The sequence below is a fragment of the Anoplophora glabripennis genome, unplaced genomic scaffold, assembly GCF_000390285.2.
Source record: "Anoplophora glabripennis isolate ALB-LARVAE unplaced genomic scaffold, Agla_2.0 scaffold884, whole genome shotgun sequence".
Lineage (NCBI taxonomy): Eukaryota > Metazoa > Arthropoda > Insecta > Coleoptera > Cerambycidae > Anoplophora > Anoplophora glabripennis.
In genome coordinates this window covers 22,398-28,319 of record NW_019417025.1, presented here as the reverse complement: position 1 = coordinate 28,319, position 5,922 = coordinate 22,398, and the positions used below count along the sequence as shown (strand labels likewise).

Genomic DNA, 5,922 nt, shown 5'->3' with positions numbered 1-5,922 from the left:
TTTAACGGCAGGACTATGAATATTATCGTCATTTTCTTCGGACTCGCTGTCGTTCGCTTCCCCCACCCTTCCGCCCCGCCAAAGCTCGCCGAAAATCAAGCGACCCACTGACTTTTGACAATATTTCTTATGCACTTAACATACTTCCACAAATAAAATATTTTTATCTGGGAAAGTACTCGGATTGCCGGTTATGACAGTATTTTTTTGCCGTTACCAACCTAATTCGTTTAACAATCGGCCGTCAACTTTGACAGTCTGATTTTTTTGAACTTAAATAACAAAGGAACAACATATCAATTTTTTATGAAATTTCACCGAAAGACCAATTTCCATAAGGTGTGTGGGGTCCTTTACGTGTTTTTCTCTTTTTTTACTGCCTACGAAAATCTAGACTATTCTAGACGACCTATCGGAAAATCAGTTATTTTATGTTGTTTACCTACAATTTAAGGGACCTAGAGTCTTTTTCACTAATTTGCGCATTATTACTGTAAAAAGTGATGGATGTTGACGAAATTTATGGAAAAGACAGTCAATCCAATGACCAACGCGTGTGCTAAACGCCGATTCAATTGACCGTGAAATTGTTGCGCCAGGTATTTGTTAATTTCGTTCGTTTTTTTGCAACTAATTGTTTAATTACTAAACGTTAATTTTAGAAGTTAATAGCGTAGATGTAGGTTCTAATTGATCCAAAGAAACGTATTGAAAAGGAAAGGTTTCATAAAATTAAAATTGTAGCTCTTTACAACAAATAAAGTAGGATGTGCAAAATGGCGTTGTAAACAAATTGTCCCGGGGTCAGGCAAAAGCCGCTCGAGAATTCGCTCTTTTTGCATTAAATAGAGCTTATTTTTACGGTAAAATTAAAAAAAAAGAAATCACCTACGCCTCTATGTTACCAAGATAACTTATTTTCTTAACAGTCCTCGTACATTCAATATTCATCGCGAACGAAGTATACGTTCGGAAACGCGCACTATGCCCGATTACTCTCACAGTTTCTACGCATCCTACAAATATTTTCAAACGAGAATCTCATGAATTATTGATTCCTTTGTGACCCATTTATTTACGATCCTTGAATACGTTTAAGGTTCCGACGAGGTCACAACCTGTTTGCTTCAACAAGATTACAATGTTTACCTACTCTCATCTGATAATTACAAGCGACGTTATTATTCGAATACTCAAACAAAAATAAGCGGGGCACCCAAATATTTCGTACGAAAATGAGGTCCTAGTATAGGGGAGAAACCAGAGCATGATTGAGTTTGCGTTCAATGCGTCTGCAGGTCAAGCGGACGCTGCACTTTATCGCATCAGCCGATTGCAAAACATGTTTAGTTTTGAGCAAGGTAATGTTTTGGAAGATAGCAGGAATGGGGAAGAGATAACGCGGCGTGACTGATAATTTTCAATGTTCAAGTTGTTTGAGATGGCAAAATGAGGGGTGTCCCACGGTGTCGAGACATTAGACATATTTCAGGGACTACTTTGACATTAATTTTGAGAATTTACCGAAAGTTGACGTCATCTTCATTATTTTAAATGGAACACCCTGTATATTATTGCAATTTTGGATTCCACGTCAATTTTTAGGTAAACTTTCATAAAGGTTTCCTATTCTTAAAACCATTTTTGATATATTTATCTTTTTTTTCAAAAAAAAATTAAAAAAGTACTGCCTAATTCAAAAAGATGTGTATTTTACAATTATAACGTTAGAACGATAAAATTTATACGGGACATAACTAAAACTCTAAGCTTCCCTGATATAGTCTCAAAATGACTTAATTTCATACAGGGTGGTAGAAATTTAATGCCGAATTTAATCAACTTTAAACCATCTTAATTTTTTTTTTTTTAATGGAACGCCCTGTATATTTTTGCGCAACCTGATGAAAAATTTCGAATGGTATAATGGTTCCCTGTACCTATCTCTTCTGGTTTTTAAAATATTTACTGTTTTCTGTGTAGTCAACGGATATCGCATTATTTCTTGCGAGGATGGCTGTGAAATTTTTAGTGGAACTTCAAAACAAGCACCTAATCTATCACCAGTTTACTGTTGTCAATTTAACACATACAGTGAATATTTATTTGAGTTTTATTTATTGTTAAAAAATAGAAAACGCCAGGAGTGCATATTTAATATTTTTAATTTTAAACGAAATTAAGAGCAATTGTTTATTAGCAAGAAATATGCATTTAAATACTTTCTATAAACAATCTAATCAGTCTAACACAATCTAAACAATGTAACCAATCTAAACAACCTAAAAATCTAAAAAATAACTAATTATTGTCGATCTGCCTTAAAAGATACGCTTTTTTCAATGTTTATCAATGTTGAAAATAAAATTTAAACAATTTTTGTATGCATTTACAAATTTAAATGCCTTTTTGTTGAAAACGGTTGGCTTTGGAGACTCTAGAAGATACAAGAAATCGTCGATAAATTCGAATTTCTCATCCCAAAAAACCCCAGGATACCAAATTTCACGAAATTAGCTCGAAGTAGTCGAAAAATATTAAAGAAAATGTTATTTATTTTTTCAACTTCAACACCCTGTACATCGCTTATAAGCAACATTGTGTGTGACTTTTCCCCTTTTCGTCGTAGAATCTAGTGGTAAAGTTTGGCCTATTCTTTAACAGACACCCTGTATATTTTTTATTTGATTTACATTGTCATGAAAATTAATGCAGTTGTTATTGAAATCGTAACAAGAACAAGTTGTGCGAAAATTCAAATTCCATTTCTGCATAAATTCTCAGTTGTAAGTCTGCTAAAATGTTTGGTCGATTGAAGTATAGGTACAATAGATTTTCCAAACTTTATCATCACGATGTATACTTATTAAAGTCAGGAATTCTGTATGAAATTGCGTTTACCCATTTCGAGAAATAACACATGAAAAAGTTTTACTGGTGTACTTTGATTACACATCACAACAAAAAAAAATAGTCTTGTTCAAATGACCAGAATACATTATTTCCACCTATTTAGAGTTGCTGAATTCGAATCCGATGTCAGAATTGTCCCAGCAAATCACCAGAATTTTCTAACATCAAAAAATGCTTAAAAATCCACAAAATCGACAAATCAGCATTTAAAATCCAAGTAAGACGAAACTAGTGGTCAGATCTTTATAATTCCCATGTATCTTGGCCCGCTGAACACGAATCCGAAGTTAGATTTGACGCATAAGGTCACAAATACTTCCTAACCTTAAAAAAGCTTAAGAATCCACAAAATTAATAAATTACCTTCTGTGATCTAGGTATGATTTAACAGTAAGAGTGGTATGATTTTTTTTTGACTGAAAGTCGTAGCCTGACCCATGTATTCCCGTGTATTTTGACCCGCTGGATCCGAATGAATTCGATGTCAGGATTGCCCCAGCAAATTACCAGAATTTTCTAATCGAAAATAGCTTAAAAAGCTAATATTCTGAATTTTATTATTTTTTATTTATTATTATTTATCCAAAGAAAGAAAATCGTTCTCTCTGTAAACATGCTATTCAATGTTGAAGAAGCGCTTTGTTAATTAAAAAAAAAGTGTGTAATTTTGTACAAATTAATAATATACCTAGGAAACAAGTACCTACAAAAGGGAGAAAAAGGGGTAAGCATAAGAACAAGTACTTATAAAACTACTTAAAATGTTCAACAGGGGTGTCTTGGTCTTGGCCTTGGTACAAGTGTGAAGTATATTAAAAAAAAAGAAGTTTAAGAACCTCCACAACCTTCAATTGATAATTGAAAAATCAAAAATGCTATGCGTTTGGAATCGAGAAAAGTTGCAATTGAAAATAATTTAGTAATTACTTTTGTATGCATTAGCGACGATTTAGTCACCGTATGATTTTGATATCACTGTGGACGAAGCGCCGAACATTAAAAAAAAATATCGTTCTTAAAAAAATAAATTATACATATTAAAAAATTACATCTTGTGCATAAGCCCGACTTTTTTGCTCAGAACTGAAAGTTACCGTTTCACTTTAGCACGCCCCCTCGAATCCGTGAGTCATATAAATGCCGTGACATTATGATTAATAATAAAAGAGGCGTTAAAAAAATTGGGTGACGTCAAAAATTAAGGCAGGGTTAGCCTAGAACGAATTTTTTCTGCAGCATGTTAACCGAAATTGTGGAAGAACTTGTCGATCTTCCTAAAACGTAAGAAACGGTGTGGCCAATTTCTTTCCTAAAACCTCAGGCCAGCGACGTGCGTAAAACTTTCTTAAGAACGAAAATTGACGTACAAAATCTTTAAATTTAACCAACAGGCGTTGGATCAAATGTATTTTTCCTAATTTTCTATGTTGATTCTATACTGTTAATATATTCACAACTCCTGTGAAGATGACCTCGAACAACGACTAAAATTTTCATCTTCATCGACTACTTTATTACATTATATTTGTGATTTTTTAGGTAAACATTTCACCCGGATACGACATTCGCTGAACCAGCGAATTGCGTGCAGAAAATTCCATATAAATGTTTATACGAGTACCCACTTGAAGGCAGCCGTCGATGAGGGCTAGTTTGGACGCCTACGAGATGGCGTCATGGCAAGGAGTAGACTTCGAAAAAAGCAACGAGGTATAAGAGCGATGGCTCCGTCCTCTGGCCCATAGTGGGGCGCCGATCAGCATCGGTGTCAGAAGGAACCTTGGAAGTAGTGCCGTGTTTGTTACTTGTGAATAATTTCTTAGTGTGGACGTCAAGGTAAAAAAAAATATTATGTTCTTAGTCAGTTTTACCGAAATGTGGGGTTTTGTTGGATAATTTAACACAGTTTCGAATGAAAGAACCCTAGAAAGTTCCAAAATCGAAGGACCAAAATATATTATTCAAAAAAGATCGTTAAATATTTCCGGGAGTAGTAAAAAAATAGTTTTTTGTAAACACCATTTTTTACCTTTTTAATATCAATTTTTAAACCGTCATTAAAGAATACTGTCACTTTTTAAAACAATATATTCAATATTTTGCAACTGGTATTTTTTCAAATATTGAGAGAGAGTTTTTGTGCGAAGGATTTTGAAATAGAAGAAAAGCGTGGTAGACACTTTCGATCTTTTGATTTCGTAACCGCTTTGCTTTGTTTTCGCGCTCCCACGCTCATAAAACCAAATACAGAGGCTGCTAAAATTATGCCAACCTTTCCACATGAATAACGGAAGCCATATAAGGTGCGTTGCTGGACTAAAAGCCAACTAATCGTGAGAGGAAGGTCAGCATTCTCGGATAATATGTAATACAAAACAGATAATCGTGAAAGATCGTCTTCAATGAAGCTGGTGATGCGGTCGAAACTCTTATATTGGTTAAGAATGAGAATTAATCGCAAATTAAATGTAAAAATCTTTATTTGATCATTTCATTTTTACTTTGTAACATTATTCAATTACGTTACGTCAATGAATCATGCTGTAAACAGTTTAAAGCTGTTTTACACACAATATGAAGAGACAGAATTTATTTAAACAATATCGTCGCAGAAGCTAGGGTGACTCGCTGGTACACGCATTTCAGGATACCCTGTAATTCACGGCTAATAGACCAAGCAAATTAAATTTTTACTCGAAAAAAGTCCTATCCGGGAGATTATTGTAAAATTGTCTAAAGGAACATAATACAAAACATCTCTCATCTCGTGAGTCAAACAATTTTATTAGCTAACTTTTCTATTTAAACAAATAAGTGAGGAAAACAGTTTTTTCACTTTGCAGGGAAAACCATCAATTTTAGCGAAAAGTGACTCACAGACAGCTTATAGGGAGTAAAATTATCTACAAAATGAGACTTGTTAAATTAAAATCGGTTAATAAACAAAAAAAGTTATTGCAAAAAAACAAGAAAAGTGCCCATTTTTAATTTGTTTATAACTATCGCATT

The 5,922-nt window shown here is 33.7% G+C and overlaps 1 protein-coding gene across 1 annotated transcript in view; it reads left to right on the top strand.

Moving 5' to 3' along the window:
* The first annotated feature begins 4,627 nt into the window (after positions 1-4,627).
* The window catches only part of LOC108910623 (stabilin-2), a 16,381-nt gene continuing 15,086 nt past the window's right edge, over positions 4,628-5,922 (top strand). The window contains exon 1 of the mRNA XM_018715303.2: positions 4,628-4,749. The gene's annotated coding sequence lies outside the window, so the exon portion shown is untranslated. The remainder of the gene's footprint in view (positions 4,750-5,922) is intronic.